Source organism: Periophthalmus magnuspinnatus, chromosome 23, assembly GCF_009829125.3.
Source record: "Periophthalmus magnuspinnatus isolate fPerMag1 chromosome 23, fPerMag1.2.pri, whole genome shotgun sequence".
Taxonomy (NCBI): Eukaryota; Metazoa; Chordata; class Actinopteri; order Gobiiformes; family Gobiidae; genus Periophthalmus; species Periophthalmus magnuspinnatus.
The window spans coordinates 14,359,251-14,380,863 of record NC_047148.1 but is presented as its reverse complement, the minus strand read 5'-3'; the positions used below and the strand labels follow the sequence as shown (position 1 = coordinate 14,380,863).

Below are 21,613 nucleotides of genomic sequence, written 5' to 3'. Positions count from 1 at the left end.
TATGACGGCTGTGAAACAGGAGGCAGATGGAAAAAAGGTGGTGACAAATACCAAATAGCACCGGGAGACAGAATGACAGAGACAAAAAGATGCTGAAAAGCGTGTAGAAAGCCATCACTAAAGTCCAGGAAATGTTAATGTATGGATGCTGATTAAGTACAATGTATAATGGCCCAGGCTCTGTACTTGCTCTTCACCACAAAAATCTCTTTGGTTCTTTCTCTGGCCTCATTTTTGGCATATCTTCCCAATTTATTCTCACAGTACTTAACAGCTTTCCTCTTTTTAAAAGATTACATTTGGCCTTGTTTTGTCTAGAATGTTCCACAGAACACAAAACAATGAGACACACAGGTATCTCGACCAAACCAAGTACTTTTGGCAATAAAGAACTGAACAAATTAGATATAGCTTTTTAATTTTTTTTATGAGACAAGGAGGTCACAGACCCTCTACCTGAAAACCACAGCTTTACAGAAAAGAACAAATGACTGAAAGAGAAAATATGGGTACATTTTGTAGTCAAACTCACAGCACCATATCAAACTATAGTCACTATGTGCTATGCTCCGTCACATTTACAGAATTTTCAGCAAACCTAAACCACAAAAAAGGAAAACAGCTTTACAATTCTATCTAGTGAATTAAGTGGAATAACACTGATTACATTCAGGTCATTTCTTTGTGAAGACATGGCCTCAGTCTTTGTCTCCTAAAGTCAATGACAAACTTTTCTTTTTCCCTGTCCTTAATTTCGCCCCAATGCCTCTGAACATGTGCAGCCGGACCCACGTGTGTCTTTGTGTTTGCCCATTTTCCTCCAGGCCCCATAAGAGTTCCTAATGACCAATTTACATAATTAACACAGTGAGCCTATGCAGTCTGCCTCTGCCTCCGAGTCACAAAACCACCTCTCGCCCATACCTTAATTTACTCCCAATTTCTTCTCTCTCTCTGTGGTCAATAATTTAATCAATTGTCACAAAGAGCAATGTTTTTTAATGTGCCAACTTAATCGCTGTTAAAAGTTGCAGCGATACAAACACAATAAATGGAACCAACCAAAAATGTTGAACGAGGTAATATGGCATATTTTTAGCTCTGGCTTGCATATTTTAATGTCAGCATGGCAGCCAGACTAAATCAAACAGGATTAGATGGACTGCACACACTCGTCTGGTCGAGACAGCGAAAGGGTAAATCCATCATGTGGATTAGTCATGAAAAATGATATTTACGCAGCCCAATCAGTCTAATGTACCAGAGAATGGACATGACTGCACTAACCGAGTAAATATGTAGAGCGATATTTCAGCAGGGAGACATACACACAGGTGCACGTCGGTAGATAGTCACTTTTTAAGGTCCAGTTGAGAGGCTTGCCCTCAATTCAGAAAATTTGGCCGCATAGTTACTATAAATTAAAATAATGAGTCTGTATACCTCTTGTTCTGTTTCTGCTCTTCATTATTGTTCCTAAAACTCAGAATACAAATTGGAGATTGACCAATAAGGGTTGATACGATACAGATTGCGTAGAATCCAGGTCAACCGATGGCCGATAAGCTCTGCCAATATTTTTTTAGCCAATAATATGTAAACTCACCCGTAGTGTTTTGTTGTTTTTTTTACCATAAATCTATAAGAGAGGTGTGTTGTCATGTTTTGTACAGTTATTTCTTCACACCACATGTTCAAGTAAAGTGCTTTATGTGTATTCTTTAGACAGCTAGCCAAAATTAAATATCGGCCTATGCTGGAGATTTAAGGCTGGTAGTCAAAGTGCAAATATGGGCCCGATATATCATTTTATCTCTAATACAAATGTAACTCATAACAAAATTACTACAGCAACAACATGGTTACTTGAAATGACTCTTCAGAAATCTACAGAAACTAACCCATTTGTCTCATACCCCTTGCTTTGGCCCCATTTTACAATAATCCCAATGCTCATTTATTGACAATATCCAGGATCTCTCCTACAAACAATTTAGGGCTGCAGGGAAGAGGACGCCATTACACTCATGTTAATGTTGACTATGCAAGGCCAAATGTAATCTAATTCTTTATTTTCCTCTGCCAGATTTGATCAATCAGTGCTGTGTACCAATAGTTCAGTCTATTTTTCCATCATCATTCCTTCATATACAGGCGGTTCAGGATTCCTGCCATTCAGTCAGCCAATCTAAATAACATTTAGGTGAAGAAAAGGGGGAATGCTAATCCACCTGGGAGCGCTACGTGTATATGTCGGTTCACTCAGTAAGGGGTGTGCCTGGTGTTGTATTTCCAATCCGCAGTCTGAATGGTGAGCTTGAGAACGCACTCGAGAGCACTAAACACACTGTGCACACAATGGGAGGGGACACACCAACAGAAAATAGGTGAAATGCAGAAGAGCACTCCAGGGCTAAAACGGGGGACAAGGATCCTTACAGTTGGTCTTGCCTTTCTGCTTTCAGTTCTGGACAAACATGGACCAGCCTCTTCCTCACACTCTCCTTCACCCACACTCCCCTTTACCACTGCCCTCTGCATCGGCCCTCTTCCTCCTCGTCTTTCTGTGCGCTGAAACACAAAACCATGTAATCCTCCTGATCCCGGGCCTGTGTCCGGGGGGAGTGCCGCAACTCAATGAGAAAAAAAAAATCACAAAGGAAAAGCTAAAGGGAGGAAAGGAAAGGAAGAAAAATAACTGAGCAGCTGTAATGTAGTTTATACATTTATCCAGAGTATGCGAATGCTGAGGGTGCTCGACGGCCATAGAAACAGTACAGTCCAAGTTCATTTCCGGTTGTGTTTTACTCTTGGCAACTGCCACTGAGTTGTGTTCCCAAGGGGTCAATGGAGTAGGACATGAGTGTATCAGTATCCTGTGCCTGGACAAGACTAACTTAAATATAAAACTTTTTAGCATCCATAATATAAACAGACCACTTTGGGTTATGTATACGTTTGATCTACTAAGCTAACTGCAATTAAAGCTGGGGTACCTGATTTTTCCTGTTTTCAAACCCTTAAAGAAGGAGGTAGGTGAATCAGTCTGTTCCCTGAGACTTTGTCAGATGGCACAGCTTCCCCAGTTTCACCCCAAAATAAAACTAAAACCATTAGGCACCTCAGTAATATCTTAGAATTTTCAACCTGATAGGCATCACATACCAAGCCAAATGTTGTTATCATTATGTAATCAATGCTCAATGCGTTTCTTAATCTGCAGATATATTATAATTGTCAGTGAAAAGAAATGTTGAGTGTTAGAGCATTCATCTAAATCAATGCCAATACACAGACACGTACAAAAGCCATGTGGAGAGTGGCATTGACACAATACTAAATGTTGTGGAAGCTGAAAGTGAAAGTGCTGTTGGGCACCCGGAGAAGAGGCAAAGGTTTAGGTCTCGCACTGTGAACTCGATAACAACTTGTCGATGCAAAGCAGATTTTAAAGCAGTTCTCTGCCCTTATGTCAGATTGCTTCACTGTTAATGGAGGTCCTGCCCGCAGAGATGAAACCACTGATGAGCTGTGATTTTCGACAGGAGTGCCAGGGAAAGAACAAAGAGTCATCTTCACCACCACTGCACGAGTTGGTTTACGTCAGCCAATCCTGCCAGAGTCTCGCTCAAATGAAGTCCACCTACTTAAACTCTGCAATTTATTTCAGGGCGAGTGTGGGGGGCATTGGCAGCAGACAGAAAAGCCATCAGAGCATAGCTATCAGGTGGCTCCAGGATACACACACACTGAAGCTGATAATAGCCTGTTAGCAAGTGCCTTTCACAATCCAATCATGGCATGATTTAAGGGCAAAATCATTGGAGGCAGCAGAAACTATTTACATCACATTTTCAGCCCGTCGTCTGTGTTCAGAGCATGTTGGCACGTTTTCTACATGGATGAACAGTCACCTCCAGCTCTGGGGTACAAACTGGAATTTCAAAACCACCAACTACCATACATAAAACATGTGCCCCTCAGTGGGAAAAAGATAAACCCAGTAGCTGAACACAACACGACAACACTACACAGCAATACACAACACTTCACAACACTGAACGGCAAAACACAGCAATACACAGCACTACTTTTAGGTTTATTAATGAGGGAGGGAGGATTTGATTTTATGTCCATCACGTAATACAAAACTGGTCCAAAATAATTCTGTATGCAGTTTATTTCTTATATTAAAATGATCTAATTGAGTAAAGGCACAGAAATAAAGTTTGATTTGTATTTTGGCTGTTTTGAATTTTTTGTTCCCTAAGTAAGGAGTTAATTATACTTGACAGGATTAGTTTATTGGTACCTTTGGTGCCTTTTTAAGAGGATGTATCAAATTATAGTTGAATTTACATAACGCGTTCTGTAAATCTCACACAGGCTGAACTAAACGGAGGATTTTTTTTTTTTTTTCAAATGACACCAGAAATCCCCTGCTCATAGAAAAACAAGCTTCAACAAACAAGCCCAACCCAACTATGCCTCTTAATCCAGTTCACCAAAAGATGGTCAGGGAGGTAATCTAACGTAACCTCTCTCTTGTCATTTTACAAAGCCAAAGGACATTCAAATGGATTTCAAAGGCTGCCACCACAGAGAAGGCATTGGCGGGAGCGGTGATAAAACCGTTCCATTCAAAATGATGACAGTGAATGATTCAAGAGATCAAAATGATTCTGAAGATTAAAAATGCAGCCTGTAGCAAATATGTGGGCGAGGAGCTGAGGAGACAATCTTTAGAAAGTAGTTCCCTTATCACACAAAATCCTCCCAGCAGCTTTGGGAGAATGGGAAGTGTTTGAATAGCTGAACAGGGGATGAAGTACAGTCTTGAACTTCTGCTCAAATGCACAGGCACACACAAAAATCTAGCTCTAAGGGAGATAATCTGTGCAAGCGTAATTTCATTCTCCCATTAAATCCCCCCAGATGCTTCGGAAGAAATCGGAATAAAAAAAAAAAATACCACACACTAGCGGCATTCACCCTCCCTCTTCATTTGTCAAACACATACACACACATATACACACAGACCAGGAGTCTAAAAGCATGTCTTTGTAATTATTCTGATGCTTTTAAGTCATTTGATTTGTTGAACGTTCATTACATAGAGGTGTGGGTAAGTGCTGTTAGTATCTCTGCGGTCTGACATCCTTCTGCACTTATTCCGATAGAACAGCTGAAAAAAAAGGCTCCTCTTCTTCAATGAGGCTAGATCCAACTCCCTCCTGACCAAAACCGGAGCAGGGCCAATCCTACAGTCTAAAAGTAATAGAGTGCACACAGCCAAGCAATTAATTCATTCATTCATTTCTAGCTAGCTATGTTTTTGGAGATGATTTCTGTCTACAACAAGTGTATTTGAACAGCAATCACTGAGTCTAGTCAACATATCATCTCACATGGGAAAGATTGTAGGTTATTAGTCAGGGGATTGAAGCCTACCCCATTGTCAAGATATCACCTTGCATTCTCACGCACATAATATAGCAGCCCACAGTTGTTCTTCCCAGAGTAGTTTCTTTTATTAATCTCAATCAGCATTCTATTAACACGCATACAAGAAACTAGGGTGCACCAATCCAGCTTTTTTGGTTGTGATACAGATCGTAATAGTCTGATACTCAGTTACTTTCTTCAAAAACTACTTCAATGTGCCACTCAGTGAAAGAGTCAAATAAACTGACTCCGCTTTTATACGGCGATGTAACAGGTCAAGAATTCTGGGTTTGAGTTGCTAAAAATGTGTTCTTAAAATGGCTACTTGGATTATCAGATTAGTATCGGAAGATAGGAATCGATCGCCAATCCATTACATTTTCCAGTATCGGCTCCAAAATCAATACTGGTATCAGTGCGTCCCATAAGAGACATTTTCTTGACTAGTACTTTAGTGATAGAACGATTTTAGTACATCCTTGTTTCAATAAAAAAGTGCTGTTTTTGGCCCAAGACAAAAAACTGTTTTACTACACAGCTGTTCTGTATGTAACAAGGTTTTGTCCATGTTAATGCCTTATGACAGCAGGAAGAGGACACAGATCATTTACTCTATTACTCTGCACTCGAGGGCATGTCTCGTCTGCAAAAAACATTAACTGTAAGCTTGCACACGTACTGCGATTCAGCACTGTACCCTTGAAAGAAGAATGACACATGAAAGAGAGGACAATCTGTAGAAGTCATTAGACACTGCTGGGGTCTTCATTGTTGTCCATAAAAACCCAAATGTAACAGAGCACTTTCCCATCATGCACCTCTTCACTTCTCATATCGGTGTTTCTAACCTTAATAGTTGCAAACCACAGGTATTCCCTATTCTGTGGTGATCAAAAATCAAATCAGACCCACAAAACGTTGGCTCACACGGAGCAGCCACAAAGAACTGCCATGCTGCTAACAACAAACGCATTCAACGACATCCAAAAATCAACACCTGGGACCTCAGGATCAACACTGGTCAGGGTCAAAAGAAAAATAATACAGAACAGGGAGAATAGCAACAGGCTGAGGGTTTGTCCAAAGTTTGAGTATTTTTAGAGACCAAAAATCTGGTTATCATTTATTTCTAGAGTTCAGATCAGATTTTTGAAACTTATACAAATGTTAGTTACAGCTGATCTCAGTAATTTCAGTTCTTTTCAAAATCAAAATTAAAGAAAATGTTAAAGATTGAAAAAAAAAAATCTTACAATGCAATGTACTCTGACTTCCAAACACAACCGTAACTCTAAACATTTTGATTTGAAGATTTCTTTTGCACTGATCTAAATATTTGGTTATCTGGTTAGTCTATTTATCAGATTTTACTGCTCTTGTGTATAAAATGTAAGTCATAGAACAACCTTTTTGCCAAATTTTCTGATAACAAAAAGGTACTGCTTAAATCAAATCTTCCTACAAAGACAAAACCATGAGAACACTTTCTTGGATGTTGTTCCCCCAGTGTCTGACCATGAGTTGGCTCCAGATCAAACCAGCTCCCAAAAGGTCTAAGTCTTGGATGTACAGTCAGTTGGTTCACACACAGCTGAAAATCATAGAGAAACACGAGCTTCCATTCATCCATGTCTTCCAAACGCACTGGCAAAAATCCCACAAAAGGACTCCATCATACAACCCATAAACACATAGCACACTACGGGTTGGCAGATGATAAAAGTTTCCTGGTTTTACTCCGTTAAATTGCTCTCCTCCCAATATCTTTTCATTTCTTTCCATTTGCGTCCTTTTGTAAACCTTAAACAGTTATTTTGCTTGGATGGCTTAAAATGTTCCCCATTAATCATAGACCTTCTATTGGTGCTCTCAAATTTGATCTTTTCCACCACTTTATTTAGTGTGCACACCCCAATGCGATGTACTGTTGCTATGCATATGCAGCGATTAAGGAGATTTAAATGAAAAAAAGATGGACCCATGCTGAGTTATGGCAGGTCTACACTCTATGGTGAAAGTAGGTTATGTCAAAGCCACACACATCCAATTTCACAGTGATTCAGCTCTGGGACTGAACCCAAATACAACACTGAAACATATAAAACAGGCCTGTTCAAGTTCGAGACGTGACTGAGACAAACTGAAGGAGGCATGAAATATGTGCTTTATTTCCATGCGCCTTATTGTTTTGGGGAGACATATTTGTGGTGATGGCTAAAATGTTTCACCATCTGCTGTTGCCATTGCGCATTCAGGGGAACTTCAGTCAAAAGTTCAGACCAGCATTGCAGTCTGGGATTTCTCTTCTATTAATACAGTGTAATCTCTGAAGTAATATTAACTGTATTAGCAATTAGCAAGTTAGCAGTTAATGAAATGTTAAGGGCTTGAAAGAGTGGAATCTGCACCCCAATAGAAATCTAAGCTTCACATTGAACATTTTAGTAACCCGCTAAGAGCTGAAACCTGAGAAACTATGTCCAGATAAAGCACCTGAATCTCATCTATATAAAAAAACATCTTTATAGTCCTTTTGTGAATCAGTTCTAAATCAATAACCAACTGTTTTACAGGGTCCTCAATACCCCAGGGCCCCTCTCTTTCCCTTCCCCCAGCTATCAGCCCAGGTCATGTCGAGCTCGTCTCCCTTCATGAACCATCTGCTGCCCTTGGATTACTGTAGGAAGTCTTCACAGCAGGAAAAGCAAAAACAAAACACTAATTAATCAAAACATGATCTGTCAAAAAGAATCAAGTAAAAGATCTCAATTCTACAATCAAATAAAAAAGTGAAAAGGGCTTATGAATGTGCCAGGTCTTAAAAGTTCAGGATAAATGCTTTGTGTCTTTGTTTGATCTCAGGGTTCAGTTAATTGAAGAAACAGAGAAACTCAGAAAAGAAACTAATTTAAAAAAATGATAACAAGCAACCAATAGTGTGAGCGTGAATGTAGTGTGATTTCTCTCACAAAGTCTCTTGTAATTGATTCAAAAAGTTTTTGGAGACATGCCCGTTGAGTAACAGCATTCGATTTAATACATGGAGACATAGACTGAAAAAAAAAAAAAGTACAGTGATGGATGCGAGACAGAGCGGAGCACGGGGAAAGACAAACACCAGAATGACTTGGGCTAATACAAGTTGGCAGCCAAAGACAGAACAGAAGCTCATCATATAGAGAGCTCCTTCAGATTAGATGACCATTCAAATCTGCGGTCAGACTACAAAGTCTCATCTCTGAACACTCAGTTTCACATAAGCAGCTCAAAGATTAATACTGAGCCAAAATATTTTACTGCTACATTTTATGAAACTGGAGTGGTCTCGTGGTGAAAATCATTTAGATTTAAAGGGGTCATGAAGTGAAATTAGATATAAAAAAAATGAACAAAATTGCCAGAGAACATAATAACAAGAACAGAATGAACCATTTCCAGTTATTTTATGATCCCAAGCAGCAGGATTTTACAGCTCAAATCCTATCATGATGTTGTAGAAAAGGCAGCCTTTCATGTTCCAGGCTGCATCATTGTGTACAGTACATGCTTTATTATTTTCACTGCCAACAAACTAATATGACACGTGCAAATTCTGTTTGGAAGATAAATCTTAAAGAAAATATCCCAAATGTCCAGTTAGACGCACAGCCGTAGCTGATGCCATTAACTATGCTATGCTTGTCTTTTAAGTATTGTGCAAAATAATTTTACACGGAGAGACTTCCCTCTAAAGTTTTTGCCATTTGTGCATTCCTGTGTCAGCCCTTGGACTCTTTCCCAAAAACATTACGTTTCGATAGAGACACAACCGCAGTCAGTAATTGGCTGATATTTGAGAAGTGAATAACCGGCCTGTGGCCCAAGTCCAATGAGAATTTATTTCACAAGAAACACCCTGAAGCCCTTAATTAACCCCCTAAACCCCTCACTCGTCCATACACACAATTATGATCGTCGGAGCACACATACAGAGCCGGCCAAAACAAACAGCCTGTGGCATTTGAAACCAAAATGAAAATTTGACTAAAATACACAATTATTATTCAGACCTATATGAGATCATGACAGCTCAAAAGATGCTGAAATGAGTTTGGACATTCCACATTTTTATAGCTACAGTTGAAACATAAAGATATCCAATCTCCTAATGAGGATTTTTAGAGAAAGCGGAACGGCACCTGTAGTAGGGGTCCGTGGTCACCCGATCTCTCCCCGCTCGGCCCAGCTTTCTGCAGAGTGACAGGATAAATGAGCGACCCCAGGGCTTCGGTCCAACTGCAGGTGAAAAACAGGTGTGAGAGATGTGTTACAGATGGGTCCACAGAGTCAGGTTTGAGTCAGGCACAAAACAGGTTTCAAGGTCAACTGTGGAGAAGACATAGTAAAATAAAAAGTAGATTCAAAAAGTATAATCTGATCATCTATTCGATTCATCTGCTTCAGTGTTGTACCATAACATTCAACAGGCTGCTAATGTGATAAATACTGTGGAATCTGTCCCAGAGAAAAGCATTTGAATGACAGGTTGCATTGTTTGTTGTGATTGGAGGAAGTGCTGGTGCAATATGATGATAAAAATCAAAGTGTGATCTGATGATCTTTGTGATGCTTATGCTATTTGATACTTTTTTCCAGCCTGTCCTCCTTTTGGCCAGTGCCCATCATCCTCTGAGAGACAGGTGGATTTAATGAATCACAGTGAAGCGTGAACTCTCCAGAAGCAGGTGGTACAAAGCTATCTAGTCTACATAAATTTTGATGAAATTGAAAGAGTGACTTTTTGGGATATCACCTGCCCCTAATTTGAGGAACATTTTGCATTTGCACTTTTAATTCTTTTTTTATTTTTTTCACAAATTCAGTGCCAAATCATCTTCAAACAGGTGCTATTGAAAAACAAATACAAATTTCTATGTGATATTGCAGTAAGTAAAAATTGAGCTCTAACTAAAACCATTTATTAATCTGCATATGTAAAGATTTATGTGATCTTAATAGGGGCGCACTCAACATAGTGCTCATTCTTTTTGGCTGGAACTCTAATTTAGGGCTTTTAAATTAAGTAACTGTGACTGTATTAGCATTGTTCACAGACTACTTCCACACTCAAGAATCCAGTGTTTAAGTTTGTACAGAAACAAGAACAGTCAGTGAACCGGGTCTGTTTCTGTGTATGCGTCTGTTTGGAGTTTTCTGGCAGCACTTCTAACAGTGTTGAGGCCCACGGTGCAATCCAACAGAAAAGGGCCAGTCTGTCTCCACTCTATCTCCAAGAACCATATGCTTCAGAGCGGCACACTGCACTCTCTGAATGTGTCGGCCCATATGTTCTGAAACGCAACATCCAAAATCTAAACATCCAGATGGCAGAGCATCACTTGACACAATGCTTCCTTCCACTGACACAGGATATTACTGGAAAGAAACAAGACAATAAGTATTCATATGAAGGGCTCTGGAGACAACTGCTATACAGGTCTGACAGTTACAAGATCATACTCCAAATCTAAATAACACATCTTAAACGGCAAAGCACTGAACGATATGCAAAGTATTTCTTATCTAAAACGTACCACAGATTCTTGTTAATTCATGTTTATCACGTTGTATGATTGGTCAATAGATTTTTAAAAATAGGTTTGTAAATGTAAAAAAAACTAAACAATTTCTATTAGTGCATTTAGTGAGTTTAGTTTGTAAATGAAAGCATCCATTTTCAATATTAAAAAGTTGAGGGAAGTCCAAGAAAATGGATTGATGGAAAATATACAGTGCATTCTACCAGTATTGCATGTAGGCTGTAAACACTGTAAAACCTTTAGGCCTTTGGGACTATTGAAAACGTTTAAATTGTCCTGGTTTAGGCTGTGGTAAATAACTTAGCCCAATCATTTTAACTGTAAATCATTCATCAAGCTTCAAGTCAAATTCAGTGAAAGCAAAATTCTTAAAAGGTCATTTACTGCGCACGCTAAAGCTATACCGATTTTCAGCTCACATCCATGCATTTCTTATTCATCTCACTCACCTTATTCACGGACGGCAAAATAGAAAAATTCCATAGGTTTTATTACATTTTCAATACAATCCTCCTCCGTTCACCTTGTGCTGACCTCTGCTGCACCACTTTCATTTTCACTCATCTCTTCCTCAATGTACTTACACAGAGGTCTGGGTGGCAAGGTGCTAAATGGCAAGAAGAGCCACGCAGCCACAAAGAAATTATAGTTAACATTGAATTTATTTGACCAACTGCCCAAGGACTGCATGGTAAAAAATGCTGTATGCAACAACTGAGTAAACAATCACAAAATCAATGTATTGCAGTGTTTGTAGAATTCAGTTTAACCTAACGGGGTTTGGATCTAAACAAACGTCAATGTGCTTTAAATCCAGCAATTACAAGAAGTTCAAAAGGCAAAAGAGTTATATAAATGCAAGAGGGACATGTATTTGATAAACATAGTTGACTGGAATTCATGGAATGCACTGCGTGTCTGAAACCTCTAACAAACTTATTCCTCATATATATTTGTGCTGCTCAACAATCAAAGTCAAATCTACAGTAAACACTAACACATTTTGAAGTGGGATATATTGCTGAAGAAAACTAAATTATGGAACTAGCACAAAAACCCTAAAGTAGGATTATCCCCAAAAATATTCTAAATGTATAATTGTTGAAAAGTATGACATGCAATAAATAAATAAGTCACAGAAGATGTTGATTAAACTCTCTACAGCTCAAATCTTGTCATACAACAGAAAAAACTGTACAAAGGATAGTGCTAGTACAAAGAAAAAATGTGCTCACAATAAATACAGACCCCTAAAAATGACTCATCAATCTATCATTTATTGAACGATCAGTCAATATAGTAATTACGGTGACAAGCCTCATCTACAGAGCTATATGTTCAGGACTGGCATTGTTTCCACAGCACAGATGAGCAGACGCACACAGCAGGTCCAGATTGCAGACAGTGACGCCCTCTGCTCCCTGCCTGACCTCTGTGCACTCACAATGGTCATGTGCCAAGACTGCAGAGAGTTAGACAATGGCAAAGACTGACAGGGTCTTTCACTGTATGAACACATGAGTCCATTCAACACTCTGTGGATGTAGCTTTAACCAGCGACGTGTGTGACAGACATAATCATTGTAAATGCCAATTCAAAGAGTGTGCGGTTGCTCATTATTAGACTTTGTCCCAGATAAGAGTTTTATCAGGAAGCCAGATGAACAATAACACGTGCGAATCACAGCTTAAGAGAGACATTACATTGACAATGGTGTGGTCTAGATGTATTTTTTAACGCTTTGAATGTGGAGTTAACTTTTTATTACAATGTTACTATTCTTCCTGGGAACTCAAAGTGTTTTTATTTCATGTCAAAATTCTAATTCTCTAGAAAACACAGACGCAACGGTGACTTGTTTAAATAGTGTCCTGTAAATATGACTTGAAACAGGTTTTTCCTTTACTAATAATGTACACACTGCACTCCAATCATGTCAAGACAAATATGAGGATAAATAAAACGGCTTTCTCTTTCATTTGTCTGATAATACTTAAGCAGTTGTTTAAGATGCTCAGTGTACTGCCTTTCATAATGATAAAAATAATAACTCCTATGCAGCCTCTCATGTGGTCCTTTGGGAAAATTAATTATACACCCAGATTAGAATTAATGTGCAGATGTTAATTGGTTATATAAAGGCACATTTCCACTGGATTGAACACTTTGCCGTTATCGCTCATCCCTCCACGGGGGCTTCAACTACATGGGGGGCGGGGATGAAACATGCAGTTTGTGGAGAGGGGAAGAGAACCCTCCAGTTAAAATTACTAAAGGAAAACACTAACAATCTTAATAATGAATGCTGAAAAAAACTGTTCTCGTCAGTTTTATCTCTGCCCATTAGCAGTGTGGGATAACAGACCCTTTTAAAGAAATGGTTAAGTGTAATGTGTTGTCTCGAGTTCTGTCTATGAGCGCTTCATGTTCTGTCTTGTTCTGTGTCTAAGCTGTATGTACTGAATGTTTGTTAACATGTCTGTCTGTTTCATGTGTTCTAATGGCTGTGTATGTAAATAGTTTTGTATGTACATTGTTTTAACTTGTCTTTTTTATAGGGTGACAATATTGTACCTGTGCTACGGATGAAAACTTGCCTTGTGGCTAAATCTGATGCATTTACTGGAATATTCATTAAAGTACACTGTCCCTGTCAAAAAAAATAACCCATTTTACATTTCTCATATCTACTCTATTCTTATCAAACCATATGTCTGACAACTGATTGTTCACATGTGTGCAGATGCGTGCACTTTAAGTGGGGGTTTATTTGTGTAGGATTTTAAGCAATTAGGGCAGTACGCCGAGGCCCCATTACTTTGTTCTCCCAGTGGAATAAAGTTATGCACTGTCAACACTGAGACACCCCAATCAATTCCCACCCAGCCGAGCCTCAGCTGCAGAGCAACAAAAGCGCATGCACGCACACAGACACACAGACACACACACACCTTTTGACCCATTTCACAAACACCTCTCTATTCATTCTTCAGCATCGCAACATCCTCATTTTATCAGTCACTTTTGAGTCTAGTGTCACAAGATGAAGACCAGAAGATGCAACAGCCATAGTTTGTTTATGTGGTCAAAGGCACGCAGGCCTCTTCCCTCTGAACTGTGTCTGTGGCCAAGTAGAGTTCAAGGGAAGTGAATGAACTCACACTGTTATACAACATTTAGATGGTTTATTAGTGAATGGTGCACAGTTCAAACATCAATATTTCAATAAACAGCTCTGTGTTTTATTTTGCCACTGTGCTGGGACAAAACAAGTGAATATTTTAATAGTGATTACTGAAACACCATTACAATAGATAGACCATAAATTGGAATGCAATTTTAATATTGATTATTTACTCTACCATCACATTGTGAAATCAAAGGTTGAAATGTTGTATTGTAATTAGCCTTTTCTCAAATGGTCTATATCGACTTTGTGCTTAACACTTCGTCTTATGAACAGTGTACATGTTTGTACACTATTGAATATAGGCCTTTCATGATAAATATTATATACTGACTTATGGTTCAGTATACGAAAGTTGGAACTATATATTTAGATGCTCAAAATTCATCATGTGTACAATCTCTTTGTAAAAGTGAGGAGATCTGGGGTATTTTTGTTTTAACGCAACAATATTTACACTGTAAAAGGTTGAATAAGTGACTTCTATGGCAAATTAGTGTTTCATATCATTATTTATTTGTTGCAGCTAAGGCTTCTTAATGATACAATCTATTTAAAAATGCTTTTACAAGGATTATCTTTCATTATTGTTATTGTATTGTTGGAATACAGTTTATTGCAGTATCTCTGTATATTGTGCTTCAAAATATCTTATTGTGAATATTTTATATATCTGTTGCACAGCACTATATCTGTGATGAGATAAAAGGTAAGAGATAAAAGGTTCAACTATGTATTTTGTTTACTGCTGAAGTTAAGATCAGTAAATCAATATGCGCATGTCAAGGCCACAGATACAGAGTAATCAAGAGAAACCCAAACAGGCCAAGTCGCCATTGGAATAGTTTTTTTTTTTTTTTTTTAAAGATGGAAATAAGACTGTTGGCATCAGGCAAAAAACCTGGTAAAAACCTGGAAAAAAATACATAGAGAATATATTAACACAAATTGCTCTTAAAAGCATGCAAGCTATATGGTGCATGCCTATATTTGGAAAAATGTGCTTAGCTTAACTGTACACATAAGATTCTGTTTAAAAGGCTCTTTGTTTTAAGTGGAAATGCAACTAAAGCTATTGCTTATACAAGTAAGAGCAGATTTCCAAAGACGTTTCCTGAAAAATGACACCAATATGTAGAGCATTTTTAGAGTCTGAAGTCACAAAAACATCTGAGTTTGTAATGGACACTAAGGGCAGTCCTGCACTTGCATGAAAGCCCTGGTTGCAGCCTCATTCCCACACCCAGTGTCTGCGGCAGATCAAGTCATGAGATGTTGTTTACACGGTAAACACCTCACGCTTGTAATGTGCGCAGCTGCCCAATGGGACAGTGTATGGGTGACTGACACTGGCATTAAAGACTAGTTCATTACCATTTTGGTTTTGCCCTCTCTGACTTCCAGTTCCCCCAAGGAATGTCAGTCATTTTGAGCGAATCCAGATGTGTGTAAACCCCCACCCGCAGCCTCCATGGCTCCTCCACAGCCCTGATAAGGATGATCAAGAGGACTTTCTGTGGCTTGTAAAAAAGACGTCTGTAGTAACAGCACAAGGCAATTACCATATCATTTATACCAACGTGACGCCACAGTGGGGCATTTTGTCAGGTCCAAGATCAAATAAATAAAGATAAGAAACATTTGCCAAACTAATACAATTCACTTCACACTGGTAGGTTGAGGAGTTTACTCTTGGAACCAAAGAAAAATAAAAAATCATACAAATTCTTGAGCATCTTTTAGAACATTATTTTAAAAAAGGTACAACACAGCCATAGTTATGAAAAGAATCAAGACTAATTTTCAAGGGTAAATATAGCCAACCACATAGCAATGTTGTATCTTGACAGTGCCTATTCAAGCAGAAAGCAATAAAAAAACAATACTTCAATGGCACAATCATACTTTGGTCAGATACACAGCACGAGCTTGAGCTGCGCATGGGAAAAATTCTCAACTTCTCTGTTCCTCTTGCAACAGAAAATGAAATGCCAAGCCCGGCTAAGGATATAATGAAAAAGCTATTATCAGCACGAGCTTTCATCAGCACTGCATTCAAGCGTCCTCAATACAAACTGATGCTCTCGCTTCACGCTGTACCCATCTCAATGTACGCTATAGTACAAGGAGTGTGATAAGAGTGGGAGATAACCATTTTCCATTTAAACTGCAACAGCAAATTGACTGCAGATCTGAAATTTTAGTTGACTGACCAACTGCAAATCAACTTGAAAAGATCAGCGATATCCCACTGATATCCTTACAATTATTTATGTGTAGTGTTTTTAATGCATTTACTATTCAACTTTATTCAACCTTATTGTGTCCACTGCTTTTACTGTTTATTTTTAAAGTTTCCTACTTTAATAAAAGGGGAAAAATGACAAATGACTGACAGCTACATGTCAAGTACCCATCTTTCTGTATGCATAGGTTTTAAACTAATCTGTAGAAACACTGCAACTTGTCTTCTGTATGACTCTTCTTTGGTCAGTAAAGATCACTTTATAAAAAAAAAAAAAGTTCAACCAAGTAATAAAGTCATCATTTCTGATTTAATTAAGTCCTTGTATGTATTCGTAGATTGTATCAGGAACGAGAAATGCTAAATGAAAGCTCCAAAATGACATCTGCGACAGAGCTTGAAGGCCCCTTGTTTACATCTGACTTAAATGCAGAATCCAGAGGAGAAAGGCAAAAACATTACAAAGACAGTAATATTGACATTGCCTGTTGTCTCTGCTCTGGTTTTTAAGTGTGCAAGAGGATTTATATGACAGAATTTAGCCTGGCTTCACAGCTGCAGCTTTCCCTCTGAGACACAAACACCACCAGTACAATACAAGCCCTGCAAAACAAACTGCTTTCCTGTCTGCTGTCCTTTTGGGTATGTTTCTCCACAGACAGTGTCTGAAAGGATGTTACAATGAATGTAACTCAATGACTAAAAGACCATTGTATTTTTAAAACACCAGTGTATTGTATGTAGTGAAATAAACACATATCTCTGCAACATACACCTGCATTATAACTAGTGATAAAACGCTTTTTTTTCATTTATCTTTATTTAGACAAGAGCCCAATGAGTATATACTCACACTGTTTTTCATGACCACCCTGTTAAAATATAAAATACAAACAAAAGCAATCAAAACAAATAACTCCATAGATGTCTATCACGTAGTCCCTTACAAATGCATGTTACACAGTGTGGTTCTCTTCTGACAGATAGAGATGGCCAAACTGCTTTTTCATAGAGTACACAGCTATGGGTTTTAAATTCATTGCGTGTTATGAAATGAAGGGAGTGTAAAAGGTTTCAAAGTAGAGACTGAAGTCTGCATGTATATTATATCTCCATAATCTAGTAAAGAAAGAAAGATTGCTTGAACAATTTCGAAGTAACAAGTTTTTGAAGTAACTTGAATGTTTTTTAGAAGAAAAAAAAAGCATTTCGTTTTATTTGCATTCAGTGATAATTTAAGTTTTTTTTTTTAGGGAATTTGGGATTCTTGCTGCATTTTAAAAATTATCTGATCAACAGAGGGAGCACTTGCATACAGAAGAGTAAATTGCAACTAATGAAATAATAAATATAGTAAAAATTACACTCCTTTGCTTAAAGTTAAAACATGTCATTTAAACCTGTCAGCTACAACTCCCTGTGTTCTGTTTGAAAGATAATTTTATAATCAATTACATGTAGCATTGTCAAATCCATTATGCTTCAGGCGCTTCAAGAGGATTTTATGATCTACTGAATCAAAAGATTTAGTTAAATCAAAGTCAAAAGTTCTGTTTGTTATCAAGGGCTGTGAAAATGACATTTAACACTTTTATGTTTGCAGTGACAGTACTATGCCCTTTTCTGAAAGCCAATTGATAAGACTTCAAAATGGAGCATTTATTTGAATAAATTGTAACTTGATTTGCAACCAACTTTTTAAAAACTTTTGCAAGACAAGGTCATTTAGATATTGGCCAAAACTTATTCACATTTTTAGTTGTTCCACCTTTATGTAAAGGCAAAACGTCGCATTTTCCTTAATTCTGGTATAACTGCCATTTGAATTGATATACAGTGGTCCCTCGTTTATCGCGGGGGTTACGTTCAAAAAATAGCCTGCAAAATCGGCTGTAAAACGCCTCACTACACACTTTTTTTCTCAGACAAGCATTAACATTTTCTCACATTTCTCTATTGTTTAAACACTGTCAAAGTTCAAAACTTCATCACTCTAAATGTGTTGTTCATGCGCCTCTACTCCAGCGGTATCTGCAGAGGCGTCTCTCCGTGCAGAGAAATACTTAAGTCCAAAGCGTTTCTAAAATTCGTCGGTGCAAAATATTTTACCAACAATGTGGGTTTTTTTTCGGGGGAGAAAACCTGCAAACATACTGCACTTCAGAGTCACATTGCTCGCGATCGAGCGATCGAACAATAACGTAAATGTAATAAGTAGGAGCCAATATTATTATGACGAAAGTAAATAATGCATCCAACATAATATAATAAATAATATTCATTGTTAATAAAATAAGTACAAAGTAATAAAGCAGACTAAGGATCCAAATAAATGTTAATACATAAAATAATATATGTCAAATAAATCAAAGGTTACATAAATTTGGCTGAACACTTTCTGTACTGTACAGGAGACACGGCACAGAGGCGGCTGATTGACAATGGTCTACAGTCCCTTAACCAATCAGGACGCAGAGAAGAATGCGCTATTAAAAAAAAAAAAAAAAAAAAAACATGCAAAATTGCACAAAAATCTGCAAAACAGCAAGGCCACAAAAGGTGAACCACCATATAGCGAGGGACAACTGTATTTAAAATATGTAATAGTGTAATTCAATATGAGGCAGCTAGTAATACAAGTTTTGGATCAAGGTCATCAGCTCCCATGGACTTCTTTAAGTCTATGGAGCAGAGTGCATTCAAGATCTCCACGTAAGTAAAGGTCTTAAAGAGAAAATCTGACTCTGCTGTCTGCCATAGGTTCAGATTCAACATAATAAAGATCAAAAGGATCACCATTATGATTCAAAACATCATGTGCAGAGATAAAATGCCTATTAAATACTTGGCTATAAGAGCTACCTATGTATATTGGATAATTACTGCATGTTCAGCAATGTTGTGCCCACAGTAAGAGGTCATTTGAATACACTAAATGACCAGGTTATTCCATGGAGGGTTTTCTTTCCTTCCCTATGGCACGTACATACTCAAAAAATGACTTTGTGGTGGCCAATCTTTATGTGAACATTAGGTCTCATGTTCCCTAAACAGCAGTTTAAGGTGTTTGAATGACATTTTATAGTGAGAGTACACAGTATACACCAGAACTACATAGTTATACAATAAACATTATGATCTTAATAACATCCATGTGGCTATCTAAGGTATAAGAATAAATTATATACAACTTAAGCTAAACGACTCTTTTCTGCTATAACAGCATGATATTCCTTTATCAGGTGCTCTAAGTACCTCACACACAGGAGACTGAAGGCATGTTTTTGTGTTTTAGCAGACAACTTAATTACCCAACAACTCCACTATATGTCGACACAGCAGCTCTGGTTTAATAACAGGAGTTTTATGAGACTTTTATATGACATTACACACAGAAAACAAGGCACACAGCCTCACATTAGTGTTGGAATTCACCATTAAATCCACCATGATAACCAACCCATGAGGTATAATTGTTCATTACGCAGCACAAATCTACCAAAGTCGTTGAGCGGATAAATATTGTTGCCCCTCAAGTGGCCATAATTATAACAGCCCAAAAATAGAACATGATGTAAAAGTCCAAACCAGTACTTTGGAAGGACAATTAAAATTGCAACATGTAAATCTTTGGTACATTTTTGCTTTGTGATTTTGTAAGATTGTCGTTGTGACAGTAATACAAAATATACTTTTCACAAATTTCTAAAATTAAAAAAAACATTTTTTGCAACTATTAATATTTCTGCAAATCACTCACCAGAACTACTACTTTGTATTTGCAAGTTCCTGCCCTTGTCGCTACCAAGTGAGAAATACATTTTAAAACTGATTTCCTGTCATGATGATACAAAAAAAATTATCTTACCTGCTTACACCCTCACACTTTGTTCCTACAAAACAGAAAACACACAATTTCAGTATGAATTTGACAATACAATGCAGTCAATGCACACAAAATCTAGACTATATCGCACAAAAGAACTTTTACTAATCTTTATAATGATGTCAGGTGAAACAGCTCAGTGAAAATGACTTGAGGTAAAATGCAGATTTCATAACCCCTCTCCATAGCAACAGTTTTTGATACGGCTATAGTCCATTAAAACATGCACATTTTTAAACATGATGCCCGGAGGTTCAAACCACTGAGAACAACATTAATCATTGAAGAAAAGAGACTGCACCAGTGAGCATGTCAACTTTGAAATGGGTGACACCCACACAGTCAGGGCAACAGCAGACGTTCCGAGGGGCTTAAAATGTGGGACACACACTAATTACCATCAATGGAGCCATTTTATGAGTCAGCCTTATCAGACTTTAGTGGCAACTCACACTTAACTATTACCACCTACTCTTATTTCAAAACAGCCTCTCCAGTCTGGCATCAGAAGCTGTTTTTAAGTCACAGATTATGGTCCTTTAAGTCTGTTTAATTAATTTAAAAATGCACATATATTTTGTATCATCATCTCATGGAAACAATAGTCGTTATTCCAGAAATTTAGTCTTTATTTAGTAGTATAATTCAGGTGTAGTCCTGGTGTAGACCAGGTGTAGTCCTGGGTACTGTGTGTAGCTTTCAGTTCATTATAACCTGGTTGCTCAAATGTCAACGCACCCAAAAAGGAAGTTTTGTGAGTCCAGAATATGATTGCCTTCTCTGGTTGGAATTCAGTGTATTTGCCATTTCTTCACTCTGCAGCCCTGTCCACTTTTCTCATTATCTCAGCTCCATTGAGGACATTTCCCTTTGCAAACAAAACCAACTATTTAAACTAAGAAAGTGGGATTTTTGACTGTGCGTCAAATCATCAGGCTATTATGCATTCATCCAGCCATCTGCCAATCGATCTCACAACTACAGTAAATAAAAGTTTGTGTATCACATAATGTTTGTGTATCACATAATGTTTGTGTATCACACAAAATCAAGAGTAAGTCCTTGAGACTTAATCTACTCAAGCCAAGTTTCCTTGTGTTTCCAAGTTTATCTCATTAGACTCAACATCACAGAAATCAGATTCATTTGTCAGATAAAAGGGACTGTTTTCAATAGGAAAAAAATTACTTGTAAGAGGCACGAGAAAGTAGGCAGTTTCAAAGATTCAAGATTTCCCTTACACCTGTCATGATTTTTAAAAAAATGTGTG

The 21,613-nt window shown here is 37.9% G+C and overlaps 1 protein-coding gene across 3 annotated transcripts in view; it reads right to left on the bottom strand.

Moving 5' to 3' along the window:
• plxnb2a.1 (plexin b2a, tandem duplicate 1) overlaps window positions 1-21,613 on the bottom strand; it is a 100,506-nt gene that overhangs the window by 52,423 nt on the left and 26,470 nt on the right. The window contains exons 2-3 of one of the 3 annotated variants that reach the window (XM_055231455.1): window positions 20,326-20,350; window positions 9,624-9,720 (exon numbers count right to left, since the gene is read on the bottom strand). The exons of 1 other annotated variant lie outside the window; for it this stretch is intronic. The gene's annotated coding sequence lies outside the window, so the exon portion shown is untranslated. The remainder of the gene's footprint in view (window positions 1-9,623; window positions 9,721-20,325; window positions 20,351-21,613) is intronic. One more of the 3 variants, XM_033990240.2, reaches the window with a different exon arrangement.